Source organism: Phyllobates terribilis, unplaced genomic scaffold, assembly GCF_046119375.1.
Source record: "Phyllobates terribilis strain yellow unplaced genomic scaffold, ASM4611937v1 Scaffold_153__1_contigs__length_4458050, whole genome shotgun sequence".
NCBI lineage: Eukaryota > Metazoa > Chordata > Amphibia > Anura > Dendrobatidae > Phyllobates > Phyllobates terribilis.
This window is the reverse complement of record NW_027362913.1, coordinates 659,014-676,139: the sequence shown is the minus strand read 5'-3', so window position 1 is coordinate 676,139 and position 17,126 is coordinate 659,014. Positions and strand designations below refer to the sequence as shown.

The following is a 17,126-nucleotide window of genomic DNA, read 5'->3' as shown; positions in this document are numbered from 1 at the left end:
ACTTCTACTCATCTCACAAAAAACAAGTCCCCACTCAGGTCCACCATCTGTCAATGGAAAACCAGAGGTTTCCACATTATTAGTGGCTCAAAGGTTTCTGAAAACCAACATGGCTTCCATAAACCAATCCAGCAATATCTGCTCTCCCAAAGTCAGATCTCCCCCTCACTTCTGAGCCTTGCAGTGTGCCCAAAACACATTTAGCATCCATGTATTTGACATTACTATAGTGAGAAGAACCCACTTAATTGATGGTGTGTGTCTCCTGGAGCACAATCTGGACACTATGTGTTGGGTAATGAAATTATATATTTGTAATTTTCACTCTCCAACATCCATTGCGTGCTAATTTCCGAAAAGTGCATGGGGAATCAAAATACTCACTACTCCTATAGATTAATTCACTGAGGGTTATAATTTCCAAAATGGTGTCACTTTATGGGGATTTCTACTGCTCTGGTTTTCTGCATTTTGGTCACATGGTGGGTCCCATCTCCTCTGGGATCTGCTTCTCTCACCAGGAGCCGCCTTATTCATCCTGCAGGTGGTGCTGGTGATGGAGGAGACATCAGAACCAGAAGCTCTGGGCAGCGCAGACTCTGTCCAGCCACTAAGATTAGGGAGCCTGGACCAGTAGTACCATCCAGTCTGGCAGTATGGGTGTGTGCTATCCAGCTTAAGTAATCTGCTCCTTGCTTCAGCCAACTGGAGAGCACCACACCCTACTAAAGCTGGAAGCATATTGCCGGAAGCTGCCAGATACAGCCTTGTTCTCCTCTGGTTCAGGCCTCTGTGCTCAGCTCCCGGCTTGTGTATTTGATTCCTGTTGTGACCTCGGCCAGTTTACCGACTACTTTTGTGTGATTTTGTATTTTCTCTGACCTTCATGTTCTGACCCGGCTATCTGACTATTCTTCTTGCCATCTCACACCACAGAACATTAGGTTACACTGTGGCACAATCTTAGGGGGTCTCTAAGTCCAAATCCATGTAGAGGGGTTAAAGGATGATGAGCAAGGCAATCCCTGGGATCTGGAAAATGGAGTAGATAGCGCTAAGCCTGTTTGTGGTAGCCATCTTTGGAGCTGCCAGGTGACCATGAACAGTGCCCCCAATACATTGTGTCTGCACACTATCCCAGCAAGATCTGCATTCAAATAGCTAAATGTCGCTCCTTCCCTTCTTAACCTGCCATGTGCCCAGACAGTAGTGTACAATCGTATATAGGGGATTGTCAGATTCAAGAAAAGTTGGAAAATAATTTGTAAGGTCCATTTGTTTCCTATTATCCTTTGTGAAGAATTCCAACACTTATCACCACATAAAGTGACACACGTCAGATTTGAAAAATGTCAGAGATAGGTGCTGGGAAAGGAAGTTGTTTCTGCGCTCTCTGGAGTCACGACAAACCATTAGTATGGATAAAAATGGAGGTTTATTGTCTACGCATTTCAGAGACCACCGACTCCTTCCTCAGGACAACCGTACATAACCTCTTTAACAGGTTTAGTGGTTTAACCACATAGCGCGTTTGGGGGAGCAGATGAAGCTCTCCATTTTTCAGCTCTTTGTGGTTGTTTTTTTCTTTCCATTTTTGGAGCATCCTTCAGTTAAGGGTAAAACAAAAAAAGCAAAAGCATTCAGTCAACGCCCAGAATATAAATACCCCGATACCACAAACCATTCAGCAGTTTTGCAGACATTCTGTAAAATCAAAGTAAAATTCCCCGTAATCTCTCAATTTGTGCTTAAAAAAAATAAAAAATAGAAAAAATATCTTCACAAAACTCAGTTTTGCTTCTCTCCATGGAAATCTTTAGTAAAAAGGCGAAAGATTTTTACATTCTGAAGAGAAGCCAGAGTATTTTTCCATAGATTTGAAAAATGGGCCCAGATAGGAACATAAAACTGGCTGCAGGAAGGGGTTAAATCTGAGTATTTTGGGCACTAACTACTATAGTAAAAACTGTGAGTATAGACAATAACACATCTACTGAAATGATCAAACTCAACAGTCTTCATCAGTAAGAAGTGAGTAACTAGTGGTGAAACCTCTCTAGGGTAATTGGAGTATGGGGCTCGGTGGCTCTTGGCAATCTAAACTATCGTAAGGAACAATATTTTCTGTCAGATGAGTTTCAAGAAGAAATATTAGACGTTCAAAGAGAACTTGTTATAATAGTGCAGAGATGAGGCGTCTTAAATTTAGCTTAGAGATATATCATGGCACAGGTGTAATGTTTTCTGTATAGTTTATCACTCACAATCTGGTTTGACGTTAGACGGTTTTAAAAGAAATTGAACAGTCAGGATAAAGGGAAACTCTGTTGTTATTGTACAGAAATTCACACTTGGCCTCACTGCACATTTAATGTTGTCGATCATAAAAGTGAAGTTAGGTCAGAAAGACTGGACCTGGTCTTGTAAGGACCATATGAGCACATTCAGCAGCACAGAAGAGAGAGAAGGTAGATTCATCCAATAAGATATCAGGGATCTAGGAAGCCAACAGCATCATTACCCTCCGCTTTCTCTTACAGTCCCATCATAATATTTTTCTTCAAGTAATTTTCTGGCTTTGTGGTTTACAGATCTGGGCAGGTAACGTCTCCTAATCACAGGGGGTAGGTGGATGCTCCAGCTTGTAAGTTCTATGGAAAAGGGTTTCAATGCCCAAAATCATTTGAACAGTTTTGGGTGGAAGAGAATTTTGTGGTCTAGAGGCAAAATGGTGATCACACGATTGTGATACGGCCGGACTACACAACCGATAAAGCAGCCACAGATGGTGACTGAGAAGAATCTGTGACTTCTCTGCATTTAGTGGTAAATACCCACCTGGGTAGTCATATGTAGGAATCTCCTCTTTACACCGCTCATCACCCCTCACATATGTCTCTGTAGTATTAATATGGGTCAGATCTTCACCCTGAAACAAATATTGTAAAAGTCACAGACAGATGGAGAAGTCCCATCTATGATCAGCTCTAATCCTGCCATCTCCACCGTTCTCATTACACAAAAGGAAAACACATAATACTGGTGGATAAAACAAGACTGAACACAAGACCTTCACAGCCGTCTACACATCATAGGGGAAATCTCATGACACCTTCTCTCCATCTACCTGATGATCCTGAGGAACATTGGGATCTTCTTGTTTACAGTCATGTGGAAGAAGAGGACGGGGACATCTCTCTGGTGTTGTCCTCTTACTGGATAGATCTGGAGGAAACACATACAGGGACTGAATTCATTCTTTACATGCAGATAATTATAGGCAGTGTGTATTTAGTCCTGTCTATTACCTGGCGATGTGAGGGACTGGGGAACCTCCATCATGACGTCTTTGTACAAATCTTTGGGTCCTTCTAAATACTCCCACTCCTCCATGGAGAAATAGACAGTGACATCCTGACACCTTATAGGAACCTGTCACATACAATGATACAGTCATCCCCCCGATCCCTTCATAGCGTTACTGTATAATGTCCCAGTATTCCCAGCACTGTCACCTCTCCAGTCAGCAGCTCAATCATCTTGTAGGTGAGTTCTACGATCTTCCGGTCATTGATGTCCTCATGTATCAGGGGGTGAGGTGGGGGCCCTGTGATTGGGGGTCTTTCCCATCCCTTAGACACATGAACCTGATAGCGCTCACTAGAGGTCTTCTTCACTAATATGTAATCCTGGTTATGGAAAGACATATAAATAAATCTCACTCCAGACATTTCCAGAGTCCTCACCTCTCCAGTTCTGTTCATCTGTTATTCCCATAGATAAGAATGAGGTAATGGGACGTCATCAGAATCTCTCACCTCTCCAGTAAGCTGGAAGAGGATCTCTAGGGTGAGGTGTAATATCCTCTCTGCCATCTTGTCTCTGTCAAAATCCATCTTTGATGGGTCCATTAGGAAAATTCTCTTAAATAGAAGATCTTCACTGAGAGGATCTGATATTGTAGGGACCTGAATGAGAAGATGATGAGCCTATGTAACATCATAAAAATCCTGCGTCATAATACAATTACTGGAGATAATAAGGGAAACATATGAGGAGATATATTATTTTACAGTATTTAGTTTTCTGCTTTCCATCTACTAATAAAACCTATATATTTTAGGCCACAGACAACAAGCAGTTTCTTTCTTGGAGTCTGTAGCTGAACACATATCTCAAAGACTCATCTTCCATAAAGCTAATTCTCGTCTCATTTACAGACACTGCAATCGGCATTAGCAATACTGCAGGAGATATTAATTACACGTGACATGAGAAATAACTACTTCATGATGAGGACGACATCTTCATCTTCTACTACGGCTCTTGAAATATATTTAGCCAGAGTTCTTCACTGACTACATCTCCACCGGCCGTCTATATGAATGTTTCCTGTCTTCCCCGGACTGTAATCTTCTATCACATTAGATCTCATGTCTGAACAGAAAAAAGGCTTCTCCCCTGTGTGTATTCTCTTGTGCTTAACCAAACCTGATTTCCGGCTAAAACATTTTCCACATTCTGAACAAGAAAATGGCTTCTCCTCTGTGTGACTTCTCTGGTGATTAACAAGATTTGATTTCTGGTTAAAAAATTTCCCACACTTGAAACAAAAAAATCTATTTTCTGCTGTGTGAATGCTTTTGTGTTTAAGGCTATGTGCCCACGATGCAGAAATGTTGCATATTTTTTATGCTTCTCCCTGGCAGGAAAAACGCATGCATTTTTTACATGCGTTTTTCCCGCCAGGTAGAAGCGTTTGTCAAGCGTCTTTGCATGCATTTCTGCATGCGGGTTATCAAGCGCTTTTCCGAGCGATTTTAGCATCACTTGGAAAAGTGCTTGACAAGTTGTTCACACTATATAAATCCATGCAACCGGCATGGATAGTAGTGTGACCAAGTTAGTTAAAAAAAAAAGAATAAGAATGTTAAAAAATAAAAAAATTAAGTTTATACTCACCTTCCGATGTCCTCCCGGTGTTATCTCCGCTGCGTCCGGTGTGTTGGGCGGCTCGCACTGTTTTGAAGGACCTGCGGTGACGTCATTGAGCCATGTGTTGGGTCACATGACTCTGATGTCATGGCAGGTCCTTCACAACAGCGCAAGCATTGCAAGAGACCGGACGGAGCAGACAAAACACCGGGAGGACATCGGAAGGGAAGTATAAACTTCATTTTTTATTTTAAATTCTTTTTTTAGCTTCTATGGTACCCAGGTCTGGATGAGAGTCTCCTCTCCTCCAGACTTGGGTACCATCCGCACATAGAAACGCATAATATCCCTGTGTACAAATGTACTGACACGGATATTATGCGTTTCAATGCAGGTCAATGGCGGCGATTACGCTGCGTGTCCGCAAAATTAATGGACATGCTGTGGATTTTTGAGCGCAGCATAAAAGCTGCAGAAGAATCCGCAGCATGGGCATTGACATTGCGGCTTGTCATTGGGGACCCTGGGGGGCGGATTACCAAGCGTTTCCCAAGCGTTTATGCTGCGGAAATTTCGCAGCATAAACGCTTGGAAAATGCATAGTGGGCACACAGCCCAAGAAAAGACTTTGAGGGAAAAACGTTTTCCATATTCTGAACATGAAAATGGCTTCTTTGCTTTAGGAGCAATTTGTTTTTTAATGCTTATTTTGTGACTTTGATTTTCCTTAGTAGTCGGTAATGAATCAGAAGACAAGACCTGTTTCAAAGGATCAGATGACAGATCTTTGCTGTGAAGGGATGATGGTATATCTGGAGTAATGGCATTCACTTCAGTTGTATCTTGTGGGATCTGAAAATTATCTGATTTGAAAATTGAAGATGTCAGCTGTCCCTCTGATCTCCTGGTACAGACATCTGCCAAGAAGAAAACCAATTATTATTTATGAATAACATATCCTTAAAATTTATATTGTTGAATATTCCTAATTAAACTCTATGTAAAAATGCACTTTATGTAAAAGTATCATTATCTACCAAGAAAACATCACAGAAAAAATCAGCCTTACCAACACCAATCAGATAACAAATGCATTATCATTTTAGTGTTGGTTGGGTGTACTGGGGTGTCTGTCCATGTGGGGTGCACTTATATAGTGCTGGGCAGCCTTCCTGATCTAATAGTATGGGCATCATCACTATCCTAAGCCAGATACTGCATCACACCTACCTGTGTGACTGGCGTCCTATGCAAGCTTCATCTGTGTGCATCTTTAATACTAAGTAATCACCCTCTCCATGAATTGGTACGATTGTGAGTGGTTGCTTCATAAGTATTTTGCACCTACGCTGCCCCCACCTTTATCATGGAGGTCTGCGGCATCCTGCTAGTGCATTTGTTATATGATTTGTGTTGGTAAGGCTGTATCTTTTTCTGTGATTTTTTTTAATTTTGCCCTATGTTAGCCGTCATTATTCACCAAGACAATGACAGTTCACAGTCTAATAGAAAACCTCATAGGATGAACCAGTGGAGCGTGTTGTCCAACTGTTTGTTCATTCTGTCTCCCAAATATGGAATAAAAAGCCACCAAACAATGTTATGTAGGCAAAAATAATATCAATAATAACTTCTACTCATCTCACAAAAAACAAGTCCCCACTCAGGTCCATCATCTGTCAGTGGAAAACCAGAGGTTTCCACATTATTAGTGGCTCAAAGGCTTTAGAAAAGCAACATGGCTTCCATAAACCAATCCAGCAATATCCACTCTCCCAAAGTCTAATCTCACCCTCACTTCAAAGCCTTGCAGTGCGCCCAAAACACATTTAGCATCCATGTATTTGACATTACTATAGTGAGAAGAACCCACTTAATTGATGGTGTGTGTCTCCTGGAGCACAATCTGGGCACTATGTGTTGGGTAATGAAATTATATATTTGTAATTTTCACTCTCCATCATCCACTGCGTGCTAATATCCAGAAAGTGCCTGTAGAGTGAAAATAGTCACTACTCCTATAGATTATTTCACTGAGGGTTATAATTTCCAAAATGGAGTCACTTTATGAGGATTTCTACTGCTCTTGTTTTATGCAATTTGGTCACATTAGGGCTTCTGTAAATGGTGTGTCCCATCTCCTCTGGGATCTGCTCCTGTGACGTCTGCTTCTCTCACCAGAATCCGCCTTATTCATCCTGCAGGCGGCGCTGGTGATGGAAGAGACATAGGAGCCAGAAGCTCTGGGCGGCGGAGGCTCTGTCCAGCCACTAAGATTAGGGTGCCTGGGACCTGTAGTACCATCCAGTCTGGCAGTATGGGTGTGTGTGCTGTCCAGCTGGAATAATCTGCTCTCTGCTTCAGCCAACTGGAAAGCACCGCACCCTACTAAAGCTGGAAGCATATTGCCGGAAGCTGCCAGATACAGCCTTGTTCTCCTCTGGTTCAGTCCTCTGTGCTCAGTTCCCGCCTTGTGTATTTGTTTCCTGTTCGGAGAATCTCTAATCCCGTTTATTTTACTTAGCATTATATATTGTTTTGAGTATATCAATAGCCAATCACCTACAGCCGTACTACAGGCTTAAACCAATGTTAGTATGATTATTACAGAAACACACATATGGTCATATTATCGTTAGTTCGGCACATGATGGAATGTTACAAGGTTATACATCCCGGCTCAGACTAGTTAGATAACAGGAGCAGGGTGTTTCATAGAATGTTCTTGAGAGAAAAGGTTCTTGTGAGAAAATTGCATGTGAAGCAGGAGAAAAGAATGAAAGAATGTATGCTATGCAAGGTGTAATAATAACATCATTTTAGAAGCAAGCACAAAATGAAGTAACTATAGCATGAATATCGATATGTAATTTACATCAACCTTGTAACATAATAATTTGACACTCACTTGGTCTACCGTGAACGGTCATTGCTGCCCTCCCTCAACAGCTTGGTGCCGTGACTCGGATCCCTAACCAGGGACGCCCCACCACCTCTGGACGTCCACAAAGAGAGACTTGCTTTCGGCCTCCCCCACTGGAATTGGGACTGATCATCCCCCGCAAAAGCCACGGTAAGTGCCTGAGTTCTTTACTAGTGATACTGACCGTTTGGCGTGGTTTCCACGTGGTGCGTGGTTGTTTGCAGTATCTCCGGATGTCTTGGTTGGATATAGTCAAAGGTGAGACTATAGAGGTGTAGTCCCTTTAGGGGTCTGATATTGATAACTTTTAAAGCAGTACCACCTCGGATTGACAAGTGAATATTGTATGAATCTTCCTTAACTTCTGATAAAGATTCTTAGGAGACTGAACACTATTAGTATCAGTCGCGGCAGGTGATCGAAGATTGGGTAGGACACGCACACAGATATAAGTATATCGAGTGTCCAGAGGGCTGCAGACGCGAGCTCTCCTCCTTTCACCTAGTACCGTACGTGACTTCCCCAAAGGGAGGGGAGAGTCAGTGGAACAGTTGAGGCCGGCCGGACTCATACTGTGCACAAATCAAGGATCTTTGTCAGTCGAAAGGCAGCAGTGCAGTGATTAATCAATGTTTCTGTGGAGCAGAAAGAAAGTGTCTCCCCCTCAGGAGGGAGAGGATGTGATGACTATCATGGTCGGTCGAGAGGGGAAAAGATCATTTAAGAATGCACCAAAAGTGTTTAAGTTGTTAAACTTTCCCGTGGAGGGGAGGCTTCAGCCTACATTGTGGGACGAAGGAATCCGGCAGAAAAGGGGAAGACTAGTTGACTGTGGATTGTTGGAAGATGCAGAAAAGTTTAAGAAAGTTGCACATGAGATTTGTGGTGATAGATATGTTGAAATAGAGGAGGAGCCTGGTTATTTCAATTATCTTTATGTCAAGAAAGTAAAATTATCTAGCACTGTAACAAAAACTGTCTGTTTTGTGCTACAAAATGAAGCTGATGGGGAAAAGGTAGAGGAGGAAGTAGATTCCCCTTCCCAACTTATGTGTCAACAAACTGAATCTGAAGCCCCTAAAGAAGCATCCCCTACCCCCACAAATGTAGCCGTACCCCAGCCCCTGAATCCGGAAACTGAGCAATTTATACCTAAGGAGATTAAATACCCTGCACTTCCCACTGGTGGCCAGCCACCACCATATAACCCAGATGGCTGGCTTTGTAAAGTGTGTTGGGTCACCAATCCGGGATGGCGCGAGATGTGTTATAATTGTGGAACACGCAGACCCAGTGTTGTAGCACCAACCTTCCCATTACTTAACGCTGACGGCGGGTATTATAAACCATTGCCCCCACCTGCTCCCGCCATGGTCCACACTCCATTCGGGGAGACCCAGGGACCTCCGAACTCTACCCTATTCACCCTCTCCCGAAGTGGGGAAATAGAACATGGACACAAGTACCAGGAGGTGGCGTCTGTTTTGCTGAACGGTCCTTCGGAATTTTCCACTATACTGAGAATAGGCATGGGGAGTATACCGCAATAGCAAGTTGGGATCATTGTAAACGCAGCAAATGCAAAACTACAGCATGGGGGGGGGGGGCTAGCTGCAGAAATATGTCGTATTTGGGGACCTACAATACAAACTCATCCAACGATTACATCCGTGACCACGGTCCGTTAAGAGAAGGAGAAGTGATGGCTACAAGAGCGGGACAGCTATCATGTCAGTATGTTATACATGCGGTGGGACCAAAATATGATCCCCTGGATGTACCCAGGTCACAACACCTGTTTGCAGAAACAATTCAAAACACCATAGCATACGCATCACAGCTTCATGCGGTCCCAACCCTAGCCCTGCCATTTATTTCCACCGGTATTTTTGGATATCCAAAACAAGACGCGGCCAAAATAATAGTCGGGGCTATAAAGCAATACATCGCCACGCATCCAACTAAATTGAGAGAGATAAGACTCTTGGCCATCGACAGGGATCTCGTTGATTATGCCGCTCAACTAATCAAACCCGATATCTGGTCTCCCCCAGTGTTCCCCTACCTCCAAGATCTCCCAACAATCAGTACTCATGCTGATTTCCCTCCACCTCCACCCCCTCTCACAAAGATGGAGGAAATGGAGGAAGCGGACCACAATACCAGCCCACCCAAATATACCCCGTTTACCCCAGTACAGATGGATACTCTGTGTAACCGTCTCCCGGATCCCGAACATTCCCCCATGGCTTTTTACAGGGGCATGGCCGCAAATAGAGAGATATATTCAACAACAAGGCAAGATCTTTTACACCTGCTCCGTGTAAAAGCCGGTGAAGGATATTATCCTATGGTAGAGGCAGCTGTCCCATATAATAGAGCATTAGACACCAATACGTATGAGAGCGGGGTTGACTTCTGTCAAGCCCTTAAAATATGGGCTTAGGATAAGTTGGCTGATCAATCCACTACCCTCACAGATGTCACTCATGAGAAGGGAGAGTCGGCTGAGAAGTTTTATGGGCGCCTTATGCAGGTCTATAAGGACCTTGGGTTCTCCTTACATACTAAAACTCATTGCCAGCTGTTAGTATCCGCTGTTATCCAGGGGTTACGGACTGAAATCAAGGACGCGATATTGGCTGAATGACCAGATGTTGAGTCAGCCACCCCAGGAGATGCCCTAAAGGTAGCAAAAAGCTTCCAGAAAAGTGTCGCCCGGACCGCTTCTGCGGTTAAGCCCAAATCTAAACCCGCTGCAGTGGCAGTTGCGGCACCTGCACTACCCGCAACACAGTATCCTCCCTTACAGCCCCACTATTACCCCATGGCGGTACCTGATCAGCGAGTAATGTATCCCGGGAAAAGGCCAATAGTGAATTCCCGTCTTCAGTGTTGGAGGTGTGGCCGGACGGGACAGTTCCAAAGGGACTGTCACACCCCTGCTAGCCAGTGCACCGCCCAAGCCCCAATATCTAGAAATAGGACGCCCGGCCCACGAGACTCACGAGAAAATGTCCCCCAAGACCATCCATTCTGAAATGGAGCCCAACCAGAGTCTGCCATCGTGATGTCCGCAACCACTGGGGCGGCCAACTCCATTTTAAAATCTACTGAACTGCTCCAGGGTCTCCCAGTCCAATTTTCTAACGACAATCTAATATTGATCAGTGTAGATGGCAGACCTAACAAACACACTCTCACTAAACCTATTCCGATTGGCCCATTTCCGGAAGTAATGGCACAATTTGTCATATCCCCGACCTGCCCGGTAAATCTTTTAGGAGCAGACCTCTTGTCTAAATTCCGATCCCGAATTCAATACCAGGACAATGGTCAGATGATCCTTACTTTAAAGGATCCAAACTCTGGTGCACACATAGAGGTCTGCATCTTACGGGCGCTACCCACGGTTATGATTAACATATCAGATACGATTGGAAATCTCCCAAAAGATCCCAGGTTAGCTCCATACACAGAGGAAATCCCTTCTCATCTGTGGTCACAAGGCCCAGACGACATTGGGTGGTTGCCGGTAGAACCAATACAGGTGTACCTCAAGCCCGGAGCACCCTTTCCCAAGGTTCGCCAGTACCCGCTCACACATGCACAAGAACAAGGTCTACACCAGCAAATTCACACCTTGTTAGAGAATGGGGCACTAATCCCCTGCGTCTCCCCGTGCAATACGCCGTTGTTCCCCGTAAGGAAAAAATCCCAACCGGGGCAGCCGCCCGCTTATCGATTGGCGCAGGATTTGAGGGCAGTAAATGCAGCAATAGTCTTGGAAACTCCTGTGGTGCCTAACCCACATACACTTCTCTCACAAATACCATCTACCGCAGCCTGGTTTACAGTAATTGATTTAGCAAACACCTTTTTCAGCATTCCACTACATAAAGACTGTCAGTTTCTGTTTGCATTTACATATCAGGGAAGGCAATTGACTTGGACGGTGATGCCGCAGGGAGCGCAGAATAGCCCTAATCAGTTTGCAAAGAACATGTCTAGCTGTCTGCTGCCGTGGCAGCTGGACAACTCTGAGGTAGTACTATTACAATACGTTGATGATCTTCTTTTGTGTGCCCCCACGGAGCAAGTGTCCATCAGGGCCAGTGTTATCCTCCTCAAGCATCTAGCAAAACTGAATTGTAGAGTCTCAGCCTTGAAACTTCAGTTTTGCCTCGGTCAAGTGGTTTTCTTAGGCCACTGCCTTACTCAGGGTGCCAGACATCTCACAGAAGAAAGAAAGACCATCTACCTACTACCATTTCCAAAAGATCCCATAGAGCTGCAACGGTTCCTCGGACTATGTACATATTGCAGACAATGGATCCCAGGCGTGTCACGTCTGATGCAACCCCTATATGATGCATTAAAAGAAGACACTCTGGCTGGTGTAAACAACAAGGACCACCAAGAACTGCTGCAACAAGCCTTTGAGCAACTAATATCAAGGATAATGACAGCCCCTGCCCTTGGAAACCCAGATTATGCTCAACCTTTCCATTTGTATGTCTCCGAGACAGGAGGGCATGCAGCCGGGGTACTCACGCAGAGACACTGTACAAAGCAGCGCCCGGTCGGTTATTACTCAGCGCGTTTGGGCCCAGTAGCCAGGGCCTCCCCCAGCTGTCTAGGAGCGGTTCACGCCACACAGCAGTTACCTGAAAAAACGGCGGACATCATCCTTGGACATGAGACTCACATTTATGCTCCACACAATATTGCGGCTGTTTTGGCTTTACAGCAACTTAAACATCTGTCCACACAGAGACACCTGCGGCTGCAGTGTTCGTTGATTTTGCCAGAAAATGTGAAATTATACCGGTGCACCACCATCAACCCGGCCACCCTGCTACCAGCACCTGAAGGAGAGGGGAAAGATGCTCCACCACATGATTGTCTGGAACAAATTACTGCGGAGTCAACTCCACTTGTTTTAGTGGGGGAAGTACCCTTGGATGACCCAGGACTTACGTTAAATACGGATGGATCCAGATATGCTGACACCTCTGGCAGGTTTCATACTGGATATGCTGTCACAACTGAAGATACATTGGTAGAGCCTGAAGCTTTACCTCCCAGTATGTCAGCACAGGAAGCAGAGCTCAAAGCTCCGATTGCTGCTTGTCAACAGGCCGAAGGAAAACGTGTGAATATATTTACTGACTCGAGATACGCCTTCGGGATTGCACATGACTTTGGGGAGATCTGGGCAAGGAGAGGCTTTGTCACGACTGCAGGTTCTCCTGTGAAAAATGCTGAAAGCGTCAGACAATTGATGGAAGCGGTACAACTACCAAGACAGTTGGCTGTTGTAAAGGTAAAAGCTCATACCCGACCAGATGCCCCTGAAGCAAGAGGTAATGCACTTGCTGATCTCCATGCTAAGCAAGCAGCTCTTCTTCCAACATCCATGTCCATGGCTGTTACGCGGCAGCAGACCAAACAGCTAAATTCCGTGCCAACCCTGGATCAACCTGCAGAAAATCATCAACCGGTCCATCCAATCACAAAGCTACGCTGCACATAGCAAAAAGTCTCTAAAGAAGAACACCAGTCATGGAAGGAGGCGGTGCTAAATTGATAGATGGGCTATGGAAAAAGGGACAACTGTATTGTTTGCTTCGACTCCTATATCAGGCCGTTGCAGCCTGGGCCCATGGACCGGTGCATCGAGGGAAGAATCAAGCTTTGCTACTGGTACAGAAACTCTATTGGGCCCCAGGAATTTCCATCGTGTTGAGCGCACAAAACAAAGGTTGCACAATATGCCAAACCAGCAACCCAGGCAGATTACCGAATGTACCGACAAAACACCTTGCTAAACCAGAGTATCCGTTCCAACGATTGCAAGTTGATCATATCACTCTCCCTAAAGCAGGACGATATTAATACTGCTTAGTGGTAGTGGATATGTTTTCCAGCTGGCCAGAAGCATTCGCCGTTCCAAACATGACTGCCAAGAAGCTGGTCTCTGAAGTTGTTTGCCGGTATGGAGTCCCAGAAGTTATCGAAAGTGATCAGGGACCAGCCTTTTCCTCATGCGCATATCAACAAATACTTACCATGATTGGATCAACAGTGGCGCTGCATACTCCTTACAATCCTCAGTCAAGCGGCAAGGTGGAGAGATTGAATGGCACACTGAAAAGGCAATTGACCAAAATGATGCAGGAGACTACGGCCCAGTGGTCTGAACTCCTTCCCATTGCACTATACCACATACGCACCACCCCCATAGGGAAACAAACTGTCACCCTATGAGATACTATTTGGGTCACAACCAGCTATAGCTCGATTTACCCCACAACAATTATCAGAAGAAACAGATCATGTTGTGCAATATGTGATTCAGCTTGCCAAAGCCTTAACTAACACCCATGCGTTAGTATCATCTTCTATTCCAGATCCAGCTGATGTAGAAGGTTATCATACCCTCAAGCCCGGAGATTATGTGTATGTGAAGAGGTATGTACGGAAACACGGACTAGAACCATTGTATGACGGACCATACCAAGTGCTCCTTACAACCCCAACAGAAGTAAAACTTGAAAGGTGGTCAACATGGATCCATACTTCACATTGCAAACGTCAACCATCCTGAGATGTTTTATGATAATATGTATGGTTAGATTAATCAATACCTGGAATAGCCTACAACAGAGTACTGACCCTTTTAATAACAAGTTCATAATTCTTGTAACAAAATCTGGTGGTGAGTAGAGTCAATTAGAGAACAACCCGATCAGTGACTGTTGGATATGTACTCACTCACCAGTTTCAGCCACTAGTATGCCTTTTCTGGCGGTCCCAGTCACTCTGGAAGAAATACTAAACTGGCCCAATTGTAGCGACGCACTTGCTAATAACGCTACTAAGTTTAGTAGATTATGGAACACCACCGTATCTCCACTTGTGGCAAGGAAATCTTACTGCCACCAGTAGAAACCTACAATTTCTTACCCTTAAAGGAAACAAATGGGTGCCCAGAAACAAGTCCTCCTTGACTAATTTAGGCTTCATACCAACTGAAGGTCTACAAATCAGTTTTAATGCTACTCCTAGTACGGCAGATGCTTTTAAACCATCATTGTTGGAAAGATACATTCATAATCACTCATGGGTACATGCAAATCTGTTTATAAAAGGTACCAATGACACATGTTATAAAATATCTGGTAACATCCCTTGCAATGAATCTTCTGAATATACAGTATGCCTATTGATCCAACATGTGGCAATCCGGATATTGGATACTGTAGCCCCCTGGGACAAATGCCTTCATGGTGTATGTTCTCAAATAACACCGTTTTTATCGATTTGGTACATAAATTAGTATTACAGCACTCTGCTTTATGGGATCTGCCATCAGCCACATTTTGGGTCTGTGGGAATAATGCGTATAAATGGCTCCCAGTCAGAGTAGGGGGGACTTGTACGTTGGCCCGGCTAACTCCAGCCACTTATCTTATTCCCCATAGTAAAGTAGATATGAGAGCCATCCCTCTTCATACCATCTATAAATGTGCCAAGGACAACACTCCACGCCCATCAGGAAGACCTCATTTAGTACAAATGAGTATACCCAATAAGATAGCCAGAACTGTCTTCCTCTACCCTATTGTAACACAAATGTGGGACAAATTAGTGGAAGTCACTGACTACTTAGGTGACAAGATTTGGAGTATATTGGAATTAATACTACTGTTGCGGTGCAGAATCAACTTATTACAGTAGCTAATCAACATACTTTAGTTCTGGACTATTTGACAGCAGCTCAAGGAGGGATGTGTCAGGTTATAGGCCCAGCCTGTTGTCACTATATTGACCCCGACTCTACCATAAGGTTAAAGACTAAAATGGAAGACATTAGGAAACTCAGGGAAGAATATAACAAACATAATGAATTGACCAAAGACAGTTGGTGGTCTGATAAGTTCTCCTTTTTAAATCCTGCTAATTGCTTTAAAGGGATTGGTGGATGGATTGTTGGAATATTACAAGGAGTGTTGCATATTGCTGCTTGCATCTTGTTAATATATGTTTTACTAAAACTAGTCTTTTATTGTATCCCAATTTGCATGAGGAAAACCTACTGTTAGAACCCTCCTGTTAGTTTTTTCTATTTTGCTGGTCACATGACTTTTTGCCTATATAATCCAGCTCCGCCCTCCTGGTCTTGCTGGACTTCAGTGTTACATTTACTCTTAAGTTAGCCAGGTGCCTTGTACCTTACTCTGTAGTTTGCTTGGTCTTTTGACCACTAGTACTTCTGTTTGTTTGTTTGTCTTTGCTCTGCTACAATTTCTGCTAGGAGGTGTCCAACTATATCCCAGTCCTTAGTTCTTGTAGGGACCCCTCCATTATAACAATAGGTCTGCGTTCAGACTACCCGAGGACTTAGGAACAGGTCCCCCGCTGCATCGTAGGGAATCAGCTTAGTCCTATTGTAGGGACAGTCCTATCTTTCCTTAGTGTTTGTAGCAGTTCATAACAGTAAGTCCAGCCCAAAAATAAAACACTCTAAGGAAAGAAATCAGCATGGTGTTGGTTCAGGAGTTGGCTCAACACCTGCAGGGACTGTCTTTGGAGGTGGCCGAGCTCCAGCAACACGTGAGTAGCTGTCCTGGAGCGCATTTTGTCGAACAGAAGGTAGGACTGCCAGATTTTTTTTTATGGTAAACGGCAAGATTTTTTTTCCTTTAAAAACGCTTGTTTATTATATTTTCGTTTAAGACCCAGATCCTCGGGGAATGAATCACAGCGCATTGGGTTTATAATGTCACTTTTGCGCAAAGAACCACAGGGATGGGCCTTTTCTCTACAACCTAATGATCTGTGTTTTAGATCTGTGGAAGATTTTTTTTCTGCTATGGGGTTGTTGTATGATGATCCTGATCGAGTCTCATCTGCTGAAACTGAATTAAGACATTTGAAGCAGGGATCAGGTGATGTGGAAAATTATTGCACATACTTCAGAAGATGGTCGGCTGAAGTGGAATGGAATGACTCAGCATTAAAATGTTTGTTTCTTGATGGTCTAGGTGAAAGGGTTAAGGATCTGCTGATTGGACTTCCCAAAACCTGGAACCTTGCAGGAGGCAATGCAATTAGCCATACGTGTGGACAGGAGACTGCGTGCTAGGAGTAATGAAGAGAAATCTACTGCTATGGCAGCTCCTAGTTTTCAGAGGGTCTGTTCGGAGGGTGGAGAATCGATGGAGATTGGGGCGATGTCACCCCACTCTCAGGAAAAAGACCG

General features: G+C 44.2%; 1 protein-coding gene and 1 pseudogene across 1 annotated transcript in view; both read right to left on the bottom strand.

The window, feature by feature from the left end:
• Window positions 1-17,126, bottom strand: part of LOC141206956 (uncharacterized) — a 52,854-nt gene that overhangs the window by 24,096 nt on the left and 11,632 nt on the right. The window lies entirely within an intron of this gene.
• LOC141206964 (U5 spliceosomal RNA) lies at window positions 1,745-1,865 on the bottom strand (annotated as a pseudogene).